The sequence below is a fragment of the Garra rufa genome, chromosome 19, assembly GCF_049309525.1.
Source record: "Garra rufa chromosome 19, GarRuf1.0, whole genome shotgun sequence".
Classification (NCBI taxonomy): Eukaryota; Metazoa; Chordata; class Actinopteri; order Cypriniformes; family Cyprinidae; genus Garra; species Garra rufa.
In genome coordinates this window covers 29,470,387-29,487,981 of record NC_133379.1, presented here as the reverse complement: position 1 = coordinate 29,487,981, position 17,595 = coordinate 29,470,387, and positions in this window count along the sequence as shown.

Genomic DNA, 17,595 nt, shown 5'->3' with positions numbered 1-17,595 from the left:
AAATTAGAATGAACTTTTTTTCATCTGAGCATGATTCACATTTAAATAGTGTCAGACTTGTAACTGCTCTGACTCATCTAGATTGATTGTATGATTAGAGCAAAAAAATAAATAATAATAATCATTGTTGTTTCTGTACACACATCTCAGTTTGAGCCTTTACCGCCTAAAAAAAACATAAAAATCCATAAAAATCTATAATACACTACTAGGAGTGATTTCAAACAAACTCTCGTTGACAGAGCTTAACTAGCTGTATAACTTTCCGGGTACAAAACACCAAAGAGCTTTTTTATAGACAAGGCGATTCACTTTTAATAACCCCATCATTTTGATTGACAGTCATGCTATAATCTAAAATAATCTTACATGTCGCAGTTAAGAATAGAACACAAGAGCCTTTGGCATCTTTGGTTGAACTCTGAACATGGATTTTTTTAACAGAAGGGACAGATTTTTTTTTTCTTTGGTGAAGAGTTAACATCTGTCATTATTTATCTTTTATTTATTTATTTTTGTGAGAATAACAGATGCTGCAAGCTCAGTATGATCAATGTGAATTCTTCAAGGCTGTATGCTCCACAAGTTAAACTCAATCAAAATCTTTGGTATCCAAGGTGAAGATTACTGTAAATGCCATCCTTGAAACGTCAACTTAGAGTCAATATCTTCAAATACATATTATGCATATATTGGGAATAACTGTCTCAATACTGACCTAAACTCTTCTGTAAACCAAAAACAAAACCGCAGAGGATCAAAGATGGATCTCAAAATCATACAGTCATTGTTAGAAAGGGTTTAAATACACAAAAATGCTGAAAAAAAAAAAAAAAATCAAAGAATTTGTGAGACCTGAAGGATTTTTCTGAAGAACAGTGGTCAGTTTAACTGTTCAGAACAAACAAGAGACTCATGAATAACTATCACTAAACAAAACAAAAAAATAGCAGTGGATCATTCAGGTAACAACACAGTATTAAGTATCAAGTGTATGTAAACTTTTGAACAGAGACATTTTTATAAATGTAACTATGATTTTCTTTTGTTGACTATATGTGAACATCTTTTACGTGAAATATCTTATTCAGGTCAGTACTAAATAAAAAATAACATGTTTTTTGTATGGTCCCTCTTACTGTATTTTTGTAAAATAATGAACATTTTGCAGATTCTGCAAGGTGTATATAAACTTTTGACCTCGACTGTAAATACTGTCTCTAAATTGCAAGTTACTTACAATTAATTTTTAACTAACAATTAATACTATTAATAGTGTTTATTAATAAAATAAAATGTCAACTAACACCATATCATTTCAGTGCTAAGGTTCTGGCTTTCAGTGCAAAAGGTATGGATTCAAAACCTATTTTTTATTTCAGGCATTGCCTTATTCAGAAAGGACATATGATTTCGCTTTAAATTGTAGTTAGCTCACTTGGTTTTAAGATACTGAATCTAAAACTTACATCTGACACCTTTCACAAGCCTTTGATACTTAAAGAAATTAATGTGGTCTGAAATCTCACTTGTATATTGTATAATAATATAATTGCATAATGGCCTCATGCCTACTTTTACTCAGCCTGGATAAATTTTGCCTCTGGCATTGAATAACCTTGTTTATCTCAAAGATAAGCACAGCCACCTTCATGTTTCACCTTGTACCCATACTCATTCACAGCTGCTTTTTCTTTTTCCCAATTCACTGCATCAGTCCACTGCATGCTAATTGAATTTCTGATTAAATCTTTACATTGCATGACTTCTGACCCCTGTGCCGACAGGGAAAAATCAGATGTGCTCAAAGCATCCTAATGTGCCGCTTTAACTCATTATTCTGTGGTGATATGTGAAAGCATAAAGCTTCATTCACACGGCTTCCTCTGAGACAAAAACAGCATGCTGCCATGAGCCATTACGATAATTACTGACATACAGTACACTGGTACACTGTGTCATGGTGCAAACTATGATGTGCCACTTATCATGCTGTGGAATGTACCTGTTGGTTCAAATGACTGCTATCATGCTGGAGGAAATGGGAGCAATTGCATCTACATCCAACAATTTTCCAGTGATGTATGACAGAATAGAAGAGTCAAGCTGTTGTTCCAATCTGCTCCACCTCTTTATACTAATACTGGACATAAATCTACTGTGGCATAGTTACAGCTTCTCTGAAATGTCTTTGTTTCAACAGGAGAAGGCAGGAGAAACTAGGCTGTGCCCATCAAGTACAACATTCGCAATCTAAGTTCTAGAACTTTTTTCTACGTATACAAAAGCAACATTATTTGAAACTTAATCTTTAATGAAACTTTGAAGAGAAAGGAATATGGAGGGGGAGAAAGAGGTGAAGTGAGGTAAGAGGAAATGAGAAGAGATGGGTAAGCAGATGGTGAGAGACAGATCCCATCTGATACAAGTGATGGTGTTTACAGCAAACAGAATGCAGATTATTTACAGCTCAGACTTTCATACTTGTCTTTATAGTCAGCTCCCACCATTGATGAAACAATACATTTCCTTTTATTCCCTGAAAGGTAAAACGAACTACTGTTTAAAGGGATAGTTCACCCAAAAATGAAAATTTGATGTTTATCTGCTTACCCCCAGGGCATCCAAGATGTAGGTGACTTTGTTTCTTCAGGAGAACACAAACGAAGATTTTTTATCTCAAACCGGTGCAGACTGCCAGTCACATAATGGCAGTGGATGGGCACCAAACTTTTTGCAGCGAATGTAACGTAGTATTTTTCTCTTGTTTTCTAGTATAAATATCTAAAAACTCTCGAATCAAGATGAATTGACAAGCGACTTAAGATATTATGTCTTGTTTAAAAAAAATGATTAGAATTCTGTATAATTGTCACAAGGAGGAGTCAGAGACGTGCGGATCCATTTGCAAGGCTTTATTAGAATAGTCAACAGGCAGGAGTAAACGCCAGAAAACAGGAACAACGTAGGTAATCCGGGAAACAGTTCAATACTCAAGCAGTGGTCGTAATGGCAGGCAGCAGGAATCAATAACGGGGTACACAGTCCAGAGTCATACACAGGTAATCCAACACAGAGAAACACGCTTAGAATTATGACCATTGGAACAATAAGACTTCGCAAGGTGGCTGTGTGTGTGAGTGGCTTAAATGCATGTGGGTAAATGATAAACAGGTGTATGCAGCAATCAGTTCAGTGGGAAACGAGGAACAGATGTGTGCAGTGATTGGTGCAGTGGCTTAAGGGGAATGAAGTCCATGAAGTGTGGTGCAAGAGTTTATGATGACAGGGAAGACCAGATGCGTGACAGAGCCCCTCCACAAGGAGCGGCTTCCAGACGCTCTAACCACCTTAACCAACCTTGAGGGTGGTGGAGCGGAGGCGGAACAGGGGGAGGGATGGAGGGCCAGGTCCATGTAGGGGTACTGGAACCACGAAATGAGGCGGAGCCGACGGAGGGAGAAGCCATGGAGGAGGAAGGGTTGGCTCCTGCATGGGGCCCGACCGACGGAGGTGGAGCCCGAGGCGGAACCGTAGAGTCGATGGTCCTGGGCGACACAGAGGATCCGGAGGGCCAAGGCGGAACCCAAGGCTCTGGCGACCCCGGCGGAGATGGAGGTCCGGAGGTACGCAGCGGAGCCGGAGTGACAGAGGATCGAGGCTGTGCCCACGGGAGGGAGGAGGTCCACAGAGCCGGCAGGACGGAGTGACGAGGCGCAGCCGGAGGAGTAGAGTCCAGAGGCGAAGGTGGGGTGACGACTGACCGGGGCGGAGCCGGAGAGACGATGGAGCCCGGAGGAGCTGTTGGGCCGATGGCCGACAACGGAGACGAGGGAGCACAGAGCCGGGGTGGAGCCGCAGGGTCGGAGGACCGAGGTGGAGTCCAGGACTCTGAGACTGGAGGTGATGGTGAGGGATCCTTCAGTCTGAACACCGATGGAGACTGGCAGTCCCACGGCAAGTCCTCTGCACCGAAGGTGGGATGTGGGTGAGCAGAGGGACTGTCAGGAGACAGAGGTGGCAGGACTGGAGCAGTAGGGAGGGTGGGTGGGAACAGTCCATGCATGAGCTCCGTGACCAGAACCGGGCAGACAGGAATCTCAGGACGACTGGATGTAACCAGCGGAGTCTCTGGAAGGCTGGGCGGAACCAGCGGAGGCTCTGGAAGGCTGGGCTGAACCAGCGGAGGCTCTGGAAGGCAGGGCTGAACCAGCGGATTCTCTGGAAGACAGGGATGAACCAGCGGAGTCTCTGGAAGGCAGGGATGAACCAGCGGAGTCTCTGGAAGGCAGGGCGGAACCAGCGGAGGCTCTGGAAGGCTGGGCGGAACCAGCGGAGGCTCTGGAAGGCTGGGCTGAACCAGCGGAGGCTCTGGAAGGCAGGGCTGAACCAGCGGAGGCTCTGGAAGGCAGGGATGAACCAGCGGAGTCTCTGGAAGGCAGGGCTGAACCAGCGGAGTCTCTGGAAGGCTTGGCGGAACCAGCGGAGTCTCTGGAAGGCTGGGCGGAACCAGCGGAGTCTCTGGAAGGCTGGGCGGGACCAGCGGAGACCCTGGAAGGCCGGGCGGGACCAGCGGAGACCCTGGAAGGCCGGGCGGGACCAGCGGAGACTCTGGAAGGCCGGGCGGGACCAGCGGAGACTCTGGAAGGCCGGGCGGGACCAGCGGAGACTCTGGAAGGCCGGGCGGGACCAGCGGAGACTCTGGAAGGCCGGGCGGGACCAGCGGAGACTCTGGAAGGCTGGGCTGAACCAGCGGAGTCTCTGGATGGCTGGGCGGAACCAGCGGAGTCTCTGGAAGGCTGGGCGGAACCAGCGGAGTCTCTGGAAGGCTGGGCGGGAGACCAGCTGCTCGAGCCGACAGCAGCGGTGGGTCCTCCACGCTAGACATTAATCTTTGCCGTACCGTGGTAAAGTGTGGGTGCTGTGGTTCTGGGCTAGCAGACATCTTGTGCTGAGGCTCAGGGCTAACAGACATCTTGTGCTGTGGCTCCTTTAAAACATCCACAGTTAACTTAGAGCCACATAGCAGCAACGCATACTGCATATAGTCCTCCACTGAACATCTGAATTCCCCTCCAGGCAGCATAGATTTAGCAGGTTCGTTCAGTCCCATCCGAAACAAGTCCTTGAAGTAAACTTCATCACAAAATGGTGTGTTATTCAACAACTCACAGAAACGGAGAACATATTCCTCGATTGGGTGATCTCCTTGTCGGACAAGCAGAAGTTGGTCGACTGGGTCCATGATGATGCTGGGGGTGAAACAAAGCCGCTGGATCCTGGTTAGGCGAAGTCTTCTGTCACAAGGAGGAGTCAGAGACGTGCGGATCCATTTGCAAGGCTTTATTTAGAATCATCAACAGGCAGGAGTAAACGCCAGAAAACAGGAACAACGTAGGTAATCCGGGAAACAGTTCAATACTCAAGCAGTGGTCGCAATGGCAGGCAGCAGGAATCAATAACGGGGTACACAGTCCAGAGTCATACACAGTAGGGCTGCAACTAACGATTATTTTAATAATCGATTAATCTGTCGATTATTTTTTCGATTAATCGATGAATCGGATAAAAAAAAAAAACAAGGGATTTACAACCCTTTATTCAAAAACAGAACTAAAATCTTTAGAAAGTGCACGAACATGTTGCTCCTTGAACTGTTATAATAATAATAATAAAATAAAAATGGACTAACACAAAAAACATACACATGTATGCTTTACATCTGCCAAATATATAGACTAAATAAACTAAAATTACTATCCGTCAAGACAGCGGCTTGCTGTGGTGTACATGCTGCATTTCCCATCAAGAAGCCTCTCAAATTAAATTCCTCAGTGCGCATTAAAAAAGTCATGTGACTTTGCACGCTGGAACGGGATAACTTGACTAACTTTCTGCTACATTCATTCTGCCATGGCGGTGTTTAGTGTCCTGCCATCAGCAGCAACCAGCTGGAAGAGTTCCGCATTCAAATGCACGCAAAACTGGCCTCAAAGCCCCAGCAAAAGTAATTACCATGAATGTGTCAAGGCAAAAATTAAGAAAATATTCGAATTACTTATTAATAAACTAGTATTTTCTGATTCAGTGTTGCAAAGATGAAATTGACGATCCTGCCATCTGCTCATTAATGCCTAATGCATCTTTATGGATTAGCTAATGAAAGAGTTTTGTTTTCGATTTTAATTATTTCGTTTTATAGTAAAATAATAATTTAAAGCTTCCTATAGATATTGTGTTTGTGAGGCAATTACCTGGGTTTCGGTTAATTATTGTGAAGCGCTCCTGTTTAAACCAAAGATATCAAGCGTATTCTGTTTGTTTTCTTTAAGAGCACATTTTGTTGATACTGTTAGTACACACAAACTAAGGTAGACCCTTTACAGTTCCGGCCCGGGTGGTAAATTACTCTTACCTTTATGAGCAAAAAAGAAATTCCACATTGCATGTCTCCATGCGCTGCAAAGCGCGCTTCTCTCCGCACAAACTTTGGATTTATATTGATTGAATGATTAAACTAATATTGTGATATGTTTTAAGTTTTTTATATCAATGGATTTTAATTTAAATCGCGATGAATTAAGCAGGCTTTTGATCTGTCTGCCGCTGTTTGCTAGGTATAACTTTAAAAAACAAAAACTTGAATTTAACAAACAAAAAGTGTTCCAAATATATCTCTAAATTAACTTTATAAACTAAAGGAACGAAAATAAATGTAATCACTTTGCTATTAAAATCAGCAGCTGTGTAATGAGGAAGAGAAAGAGAAAAAAAGACAGTCGGACTGGAAATTCAGTCGGCCAAAAATTGATGAGCTGTCGGACATTTTTACAAGGAATGTTTGTTTAATAACCTATATAATATTCTTAGGCTACTTTCTTAATTAAATATATTATTTCTTTGATTTATTTTAGCGTTTTTAGGCTGCTTGTTAGCTGACTGAAGTGTAGGCTATATATAAAAAAACAACGTGCCACCGTCACAGCCCTATTCAAAACTGAGACGATTTCACCTCAGCAGAGCTCCTCTTTCTCCTTACGGTTGTGGTATGTTTTCGACACATTATGCAGACAGACAGTGTTACAAAAACTATAGAAGTAGTTTTCTCCATCTCCACTATCCAACGACCCGTACACCAGCTGTTTTGCGATCGAGCATTGGCTGCTGTGAAAGTACGCTAGCCTAGGCTTAAATATCAAACATGTTTGATATAAATCGGGGCAGCATATATATATATAATGTAGAAACGGTGCTTTATGCTCAAATGTTCCAGTTTTGCGCATAAGTTAAATTCGCATTTTTGGATGGAAACACAGCTTATGAGGTGCCGAACTCTGCTGGCATCAGTGCGGGAGAGAGACCGAATGTGTCCGCTCTGCGCTCAATTTTTTTTTAAATATATATAATAACAACCAAATGTCTCTGCGTCGCGCGACACAACGAATCGATTATGAAATTCGTTGCCAACGCTTTTAGTAATCGATTTTTATCGATTTTATCGATTCGTTGTTGCAGCCCTAATACACAGATAATCCAACACCGAGAAACACGCTTAGAATTATGACCATTGGAACAATAAGACTTCGCAAGGTGGCTGTGTGTGTGAGTGGCAGTGATGGAGTACTCGAGTCCTGGACTCGGACTCGAGTCCGACTCGAGTCACTATTCTTTGGACTCGAGTCCGACTCGAGAATCCACTCTCTGGACTTGTGACTCGACTTGGACTCGCGGATTGATGACTCGTACTTGGACTCGGACTCGAGGATAAATACAATCGGACTTGAGCATTCATCACTTTGTTTTTGACTAACTATGTTATAAAAAATTACATAAGGTGTTAAACTTTTCCTGTTTCGTGCCCAAGACCGGCCGCGATCTCCCTTCACAGACACTGCTACCTCTCGCTCTCTTTGCTTGACAACACACTCACTGACGTCACGTCACACACTTTTACGCTCGTGCAATGAATGATGCATGATTCGCGGGCTAAATGTTCACATTTGTAAAATGCAGAAAGACGTGCCCCGGATCGTGAAGTTCGCCTACGCAAATTTTGCTTCTAATGCTGGAAAGAGCAGCGCTATGTTGTGTGTGTAATCGCACAATTGAGGAAAAGACCGGGACATCCTCAAACTTTAACAGACACCTGTCACGGATGCACCCAGAAACATAAGCAAAATGCTTTCCATTGCCCAACGTTAGCTTTTTTCAAAAAAATATTATTGACTAATGCATATATGATAACAAATAGAGGAAGCTAGGGTTAATGTATGTCTGGTTCAGATTACAGCATTTTTTTTGTCTGTTGATAACTTAACGTTACTAGTCACTGTGCCGGATCAGATTTTTGCGATATTTGTCTGTTGCGATAGTCACTGTGTCAGATTAAACATTTTTTTTGCAATTTTGACTCTTAAAATCCTGTGGTGTCGACAAGAAACATGTCAGACGTTACACGTTGCTTTCTGACCAGTCGCTTGCCGTCACACACACACACACACACACACACACACACACACACACGTTAAATAGTTCTGTCACACACACAATCTCTCTCTCTCTCTCTCTGCATTTCGTATTGATTTTTACGTTTTAAGTATCTTTAAAATACAGTGTCCTGTAAAATGCAGGTTTCTTTTTTTCGCTGAGTGTATTTCTGTAATACAGTGTTAAAGGATTAGTTCACACAAAAATGGAAATCTCCTAATCATGTACTCCTCCCATTACCATACAGGATCTTTTTTTTTTTTTCAGTGGAAAATATATATATATATTTTAAAGAAAATCATTTCAGGATGTTTACTTAATGGACTTCAATGCCAACTCAGTTGGTTGTTCTTGTTTCTTCGTCAGGGTGAGTAAATTATTAGGAAATTTTCATTTTGAGGTAAACTAATCCTTTAATGTTACTTATATATCAGAAATATATAAAAAAATATTTAAAATATTAAATATAATCGTGCAACAACTGGAGACATGTAGACTCGAACACTGGGGACTTGAGACTCGACTCGGACTCGAACTCTGGTAATGGTGACTCGACTTGGACTCGACTCGGACTCTTCTTTGGTGACTCGGACTTGGACTCGGACTCGAACACTGGGACTCGAGACTCGACTCGGACTCGACAGTTGGTGACTCGACTACAACACTGGTGAGTGGCTTAAATGCATGTGGGTAAATGATAAACAGGTGTATGCAGCAATCAGTTCAGTGGGAAACGAGGAACAGATGTGTGCAGTGATTGGTGCAGTGGCTTAAGGGGAATGAAGTCCATGAAGTGTGGTGCAAGAGTTTATGATGACAGGGAAGACCAGATGCGTGACAATAATAAATATCTGCCAATGGGACAAGAATAATTATCTTGCTTAGCCGTAGAATTAAGATAATTTTTCATACCCCACTGGCAGATATTTTTGCTGGTTTTAAGCTTGTTTTCCTTTTTTTTCTCAGAAAACAAGACAATATCTTGTACAAGTGTCATTTCACTTTTCAAGTAAATGCATCTTAATTCAAGAATGTTTAGATAGTTATACTAGAAAACAAAACAAAAACACTAAGAAAATATTTTTTTGCAGTGTTGATGAGACAAGATAACAATTTCGGTAAGTTGTACTCTCTTGCAACATACCTTCAGATGTTTATTCATGTTTATTTTGTGCAGAAAGTGGTATTAAAGCTGAGGAGATAATTCGTTCCTCGCACATTAAACGGTGCCAAAACGGCATTTATTGTTTGAACACTGCAATTAAACGAATGGAATCTAAAACCTGAGACTTTATTTCATATCAAAAGTAACAAAGCACAAAGCATATTGTGATTTATTGAATGTGAGGTGTGCTACAACACTCCATTCATTAACTGAAAACAGACTAGACTAATAGATTCCTGGGATTGATTTAAGAATCATTACCGTTTTGTAAAAATAAGAATTGATGAAAAAAAATCAAGAAATCAATATTTTTACCCAGCCATAAAAAAACTAGTAACACTCTGAAATATTTAAACACTCTAAAAAACACACACAAACTCTTTAGATACTCTAAAAACGTTCTTCATTTGGTAACATCTAAATTAGCTAATTTTATTCAGGTCAAAATAGTATTAAACACTAATTTAACTTGACTGGATTAGGTTAAATATGCGGTTCTTAAAATTAAGATGCGTCCCCCAAAGGGGTCTGGCTTCTTCAAACACACCCACTTCTCTCTTGTGTGAGATGTCTGAGGCTTAGACTAGTCCACTGAAAACTCTGAACGGTTTCATATGAATAATACAAATGCAGTTATTAAAAACTGGCAGATAATGGAATTTAAATGTCTGTAATTTTTTTAATTCCTGGAGACCGGCCAGAAATGGAGACCGGCCAAGCAAGCAACTTAAATGTCAGCAGCACACAGTTCAAATGTCACTAAAAACATTTACTGCTTCCATTAATGGATCAATATGGCATCATGCTCGAATATAAAACACACTTGCAAGTATATTTGAAGACATTTGAAGTGGGAGTTTAAAGTAAGTAAGCCCCAAGCGTTAGGTTTAACTGTCAATTTAAAACTAGAATTAAAGTAATGACTGTTTAGTTACAACAATTCAAGGATTAGTTCACTTCCAGAATACAAAATTCCTGATAATTCATTCATCCCCATGTCATCCAGTATGTTCATGTCTGTCTTTCTTCAGTCAAAAAAGAAAGAAAAAAGACATGAACATCTTGGATGACATTGGGGGAAAGTAAATGATCAAAAAAAAATTATTCTGGAAGTGAACTATTTCTTTTAAGAAAATTATGATTTACATTAAATATGTTGATATGCTGTACAAGCATTTATCATTTATTAATCCATGACGACAAAAAATAATTTCCAACTTCATATGCAAACAGTTTAAGAACTTTTGGGTTTCTGCCAACGGAGACCGAATTTATGGGTCAGATAAGGTGGAAACTGCTCCTTAAGGAAAGCACAGCGCATTTTCACTTTTAGTGTGTATACTGCTTTTGAGGCTCAAGATGAAAAATTTCTCTCATATTAGGCATAATTATAAACATGGGGAAGCGCTAAAGCGACTTGCTGGGGTGAATCATTATACAGCTCTGAGCTCTATAAACACAGAGATCCATCAAAAAGAATATGTAACAACTTCCAGGGTGCTCTGAAACGGAGCCATCGGCAATTGCAAACTTTGCCGTCTTTAAATGCATAACCTGTTTTCGAGGTTTCACCAGTCCTAGCCTCTGTGCCTGATCTCTGTTCGACAGCAGAACCATGGAGATCTGAAAGTTACTCTTATTTATGTAAAGCTTGGTGATGAGACCAGTTTCTAGACCACTCTGGTGAACAGTTTGTAAATCTATACATTGCCCTTAAAGGTCCACTGAAGTGCCTTGAAACACGCAGCGTTATTCTATGTGGTGACGTACTTTTAACTGAAACAAAAACATATCGCCCAGCCCCGCCCACTAATTTTGAATAGCCAATAGCGTTCCATTTATATCTGCTCGGGCCAGAGCCGTTGAGCTCGGTAAAGCCGCATTTGTAAGCTTATGACAGCCACAGACTAATAAATTACCCCACAGATTCAATATGAAACTTGCTAAAACGAAATAGTGATCATTATCATGCTGAGGCTGTGTAGTTTAATACATACCGACCGCACATATGAGCGCTTATGATCTGCTCCGCGTCTCTGCGTAGGGGGCGGGACACTACGGACTCTAGAGAGCATTTGATTGGACAGAACGTTTGATGAGAAACTGAAGTGCACGGTGATATCATCCAAATCCTTGATTCATATTGGCGGAAGTGACGAGACTGTAAGTTTTGAATGCCCATATCTTGTAAACGCGAATTTTGTCGTTGTTTTGAAGCACACTAGACTATAGATAATCTTAAGGCTAATATATTCATACTAAAAGCCAAAAAACTTTAATTTTGATTTCAGGGGGACTTTAAATTGTTCCTGGTTTCCTGATTATCAGTCATGCAATACTTGCACTTTCAGACTGCACCTTAAAGGTCAGGAGATAAGGAATAGTAATAGGAAGAAAGGATCTAATGAGATGTACAAGATGAAATCAAATTGTTTAATTTAAATGGATAATTTGCCCAAAAATGAACATTCTGAACATTAATTTTATCCTCAACACTGTTCTGAATCCATACAGTTGATTTGCTTCTGGCAAACACAAAAAGAATTTGCTGCTATTTTCTATTAAAAAAAAAAAACTGTAAACCAAGTGTTGTCAAAACATACTACAAAAAGCACCAGCATAAATATTTTATTAATTTTAGTTTCATTATAATTATTTTTTAAATTTTTATTTATTCTTTTATTTTAGTTAATGTTTTGGACATTCTGTTGTGTGTTTGTTGTGGGTTTTAATAGGTTATACACTACCAGTCAAACGTTTTTGTTTTTTTAAAGAAGCAGGGCCACCAAAATTTAATATGCGCGACCTCAAATCTTGGGAGCATTTATGCGAGTGCGAGAAATTGTTGTGGTGCAACTTACTTTCATTTCTTTACAAAACGTTCGCTAGCCTAACTACTGCACAGACTGTTGTGAGCTGATACAGCGACATGTTCACCGTTCTCTCTTTTGATTGTGGACAATTAAAAGGTCTCCACAATCTGCTTTTGAAGAAATCTATATTTCGTGCAACAGCGTACATTCTGTCAGATACAATTCTGCCACCTCCGTCTCAATATACTGTCCAAAGCTGCATACATTCACATCAAATGATAACTCAGCGGCAGAGTTCCACTCACACAGGGGCGTAATTTCCACTCGGGAAACGCTTTTCAAAATTCAGTTTGTGTCCTCCCACTTTCAAATGGTTTTGTTAAAGTAATCTCTTGTATTGCAGAATGCACGCTCCGCGCCGTCGAGAGTTTCGCACAATCGTTAAAACGAAGCCAAAAGTAAAACGTGCACGCGCATTCAAAAAAAAATTTAATACCCCACGTTTAGAGAGCGACTCCCCAATGCGCGCATAAAATACATAAAATATCTAGGCTGTTATTAGTATGTGGGTTAGGGGTGGGCGGTATGACGGTATATATCGTTACCGCGGAATGAAATGTGTACCGTAAAATAATTTTTTATTCCGTGTATACCGCAAAATGTAAATAAGTGGGCGTGGCCAACTCACATGCAGCACGCGTGAAGCTGAGACTGGTCAAACCGTTGAATGCAAGACTGAAGGATACGCTCGGAGGTTGTGAAAACATGGAGAAACGAGTCCTTTTCTTTTCTTAAATATTCAAGCTTATTTATTATATAAAGCCCTTTTGTACATTTTCTGGAATAACTACCTATATAAAAAACTATATTGTGAAAGATATCGTTACCGTGAAATAAAATGTCTCATACCGTGAAATAAAATTTGTCATACCGCCCAGCCCTAACGTGGCCTATAATAAGTTGTGTAGTGTCTATAGCTCTGTATCATGCTTGAAAAATTCGGTTTCTATTTGCACTTTGAATACTGAAAGAGTAGTCTACTTTGATCATGCCTGCATTTATTGTCTACACGACTAAAAAAGAAGTGTCGTTTATTTTTTGTTATACTGTAGATTGTTTAAAAATGCAGTGGTTGCCTCGAATTTAAATGGCTGTGCCTATAATAGAGAAAACAATGTACTCATATTTTAATTCATTCTTGTCCCTTGCTTAAGGCGTAAAATAAATATATAAAAAAGGCTTTCAGAATCAGCCCATTTGCTTGTAAACATCTGCAATCAGAATCGGACATGAAGAATCAAGATCGGCGCATTACTAAAAAGAAATTAGCTGCTTCTAAAAAATTTTTGGTGCTCCTAACTTTTTGAAGTTGAGAGCACCAGTGCTACCAAGTAAAAGAGTTAATTTCGAGCCCTGAGAAACCTTTTCTACTCACCAAGCCTGCATTTTTATCTCATCCAAAGTACAGCAAAAGCAATACAATTTTGAAATATTTTTAGTATTTAAGATGTTTTCTACTTGAATAAGTTTTAAAATGTAATTTATTCCTGTGATTTCAAAGCTGAATTTTTAGTATCTTTACTAGGGATGGGTATCATTAAGGTTTTAACAGTATTACTACTTCTATCGATACCACTTATCGATTCGGTATACTTTAACGGTACTCTTATCGGTACTTTTTGTTGTGTTTTTAATTAAAAAACCGAAACAAATTGAGAACAGAAATAACAACACTTTATTTTTTAAATGTATAATAATTATCTATAGCTTAGCAAACACCAATGTTTGAGCAAATATCTGTTACACAAACAAAACCAATGATTGTAAAACAAATAAACACAATTTTGAAATGAATATACAATGAACTACAAATTAATTTTTAGGTAAGCTCTGCTCTATAATTTCTTAGCTTAGTTTATTATTATTTATCTATTTGTAAAAGCAGTACTATAAAGGCATTTTAATGTTTAATATTTATTTAGGCTACTGCATAAAAAGTATTCTAAATGTGTTTTCTTTTAAATTATTAACATTATAATACTGATTTAGAGAGACCTTATCATGTGATGTTTATGTCGTTATTTTAACATAACATGCATACCTGAGGAGACGGATGATGAAGTAGAAGCTAGGCAGTCGAACAGTTCTGCACATAATGCACTTTGGCTAGATGTTTTGATAAATTACTTGTGTTTCCGCCTTTACAAGCAAAAATGTTGTTGCACTTGTTGCAACGAGCATTGTCCGTGTTCACACGGGTGAAGTGTAACCATACTTTGGATCGTTCGGCGCTCTCCGCCATTGTCACTCCATAAGCGCGAGCTCTCTCGTGTTGTGTGCGCGCGATCTCTGTGTACTGCGGAACACACTACATTTCGTGCGTGAGATAGCAAATAACGGCAGTGCAGGCGAATAACAAATATTATGGCAAATTACAAAAGGCTGGTCAGGTAAAATATGCTAGGTAATGTTTATTTAGCAATAATAAATAGGACATTTTTTTTTTTTATTTCTGCAGTACCGACAGCAGAACCGTTAACGTCAGAGCTTATCGATACTTCGGTCTTTTATAATTTGGCACCGTGACCGATAAAGTACCGGGTTTCGGTACCCATCCCTAATCTTTACTGCTGCTCAGAAAACATTTATTATTATTATTACTATTATTATTATGTTGAAAACAGCCAAGCAGAGATTTGGATCTTTTTTAAAATATTGATAGTAAAATTATAAATGTTATAAATCAACATATTAGAATGATTTCTGAAGGATCATGAGACACTGAAGACTGGATTAATGATGCAGAAAATGTAGCTTTGATCACAGGAATAAATTACATTTTATAATATATTCAAATAGAAAACAGTAATTTGAAATAGTAAAAAATATTTCAAGATTTGACTGTTTTTGCTGTACTTCGGATCAAATAAATGCAGGTTTGGTGAGTAGAAGAGACTTCTTTAAAAATATTCATCTTAAATTAAATCTTACCGTTCAAAAACTTTTGACTGGTAACGAAAGTTATCACATATGTCTATGTAGTTTTTATTTATTTTTTAATTTTCAGTTTTAGTTATCTGTATATTTAGTAAAGTACTTAAACTCAAGATAAAAGAAAATTAGATTATCTGAACAATTTACTTAAAATATGAGTTTACTGAATTTTAAAAAATATTTTTATTTATTTTGATTAACAAACTTTTTTGTAGTTTTAGTTATGATAATAACACAGGTTCTCTATATTCTCTATTAGGGGTGGCACGGTATATGGAAAAAAAACGAACCGTTCAGTTCGGTGCGTGTGTGCGTCACACGGTTCAACGCAAGCGCAATGTAGCCTCGTGCACGTAGTGAGTGTCCTTTTTGCGTGAAATAAGAGGTGTGTGTGGACATACAGACTGTAAAAGTGGTGTGCTGCAGGTTACGTCACGTGTAGAAATGGGAAGTTGGAGAGATAAGGAAGGCTGCCCGGAGTTGGAGGATGCGCCAGCGTCGTATAAGGGGCCGTTCACATGTAGCGTCTTTTGCGCGCTCATGTTCGTTATTTCAAATGTGGACGCGCGGTATGCGTGCTCATAATGGAAGCGATGCGCTCGTTTTTTCCAGGCGCGTCTGCGCCGCATCGAGATAAAAACATCTCAACTTTTCAGTATGCCGCAAGCGCACCGCAGGTCATGTGACATGAACCAACCAATAACTTGTTTAAAAGACAGAGCTTAAAGAGTTCCTCTCTTTTTCTTTTAAAAGATACTATTTTTGTAAGAGCTACACTGAAGTTGGTTCTTTGATAAATGCAAGTTAATTCTTCAGTTCAATCCTTATGTGCAAAAAAAGCACATAAATTCCTGTAGAGATAGCAATACACATTCTCCTGTTATTGCCAAATAAATGAAAAGCATGTCATCAATGTCTTCTCTCTTGCTGTATCAAGAGAGAAGACATTGATGAAATCTCTCCTAGCTTTCCTCAGAGATGGTCCCAATAATGTGCTTAAAGTCAAGTCAAATTCAGTTTATGCATGATTACATGATATAACTTTTTTAATACTGTATCCTAAATTGTGGATAATTAAGCTGTATATCATATGCTGAAGTACATTTCTGGAGTGTTAAAGATTAAAAGAAAAAAATAACAACAACAACCGTACAGAACCAAAAACCGTGACCCTAAAACCGTGATACAAACCGAACCGTGGGTTTTGTGAACCGTATATTCAAATATTTTGCATTTATGTTAATGAAACAGTCTTAACAAATAGCGCTGTATATTTAGAGTATGGGTCACCATACTTGAAAATACGTCACTATTTTCTGTCTTCTCTCATTCAAACAGAATAAAAATGTACTTTAAAAAATAGCTGACTGAAGGCGTTTCCACCGTGGCCACCATGTAAAGTGAATTACTTTAAAGGAACTGTGCAGCTCTAGAGTTCTCACCTCATTTTTAAATGCTCAGCAAGGTCCAAATACACAATAACTTAATACAGAGATCCATAAACTAGAAATACAAATTGTACATGTCTGGGCTTTAGCCAACTGCAATACCCATTTATGTGCAATAAATCAAAGCAACAACCCACACAATGCATTGCCTAAAACTCTAAATCTGCTTGTGATGAGTGGTTCTCCCTTATGCAACTTAAAAATGTCACCCTACAACATTCTGTTATTACTAATAGAGATCATGCGGGTGCGCATCTATGAAAAACACTTGAGAAATGTTGTTCCACAGTTGTACATTTAGGGAATTCATTTCATGCTCCTGGGGAAATAACTGTAAGAGAATGAGATCCAAATAAACAACTGAGATCAAGCTGAATAAATTACAAACATATTTTTGATCCGTGAGTAATTACTTACAACCTGAGTGAACTAATAATCGCATAATGATGATGAGGGTATTTAGATGACTGTTATTAATATGCATACTGAGCTATTTGGATTGATCATAATTGCTGCAATCAGGGTGAAGTGCAATGGGATTTACCAAGGGGAACACACATACACACACACACACACACACACACACACACACACACGATTGTCTCCAAGGGACCCAATATAAAGCACCTGCATGCTTAGAAACTGAGTACAGACCCATTTCAGTGCAGTCTGCATAAAGTACGCACAC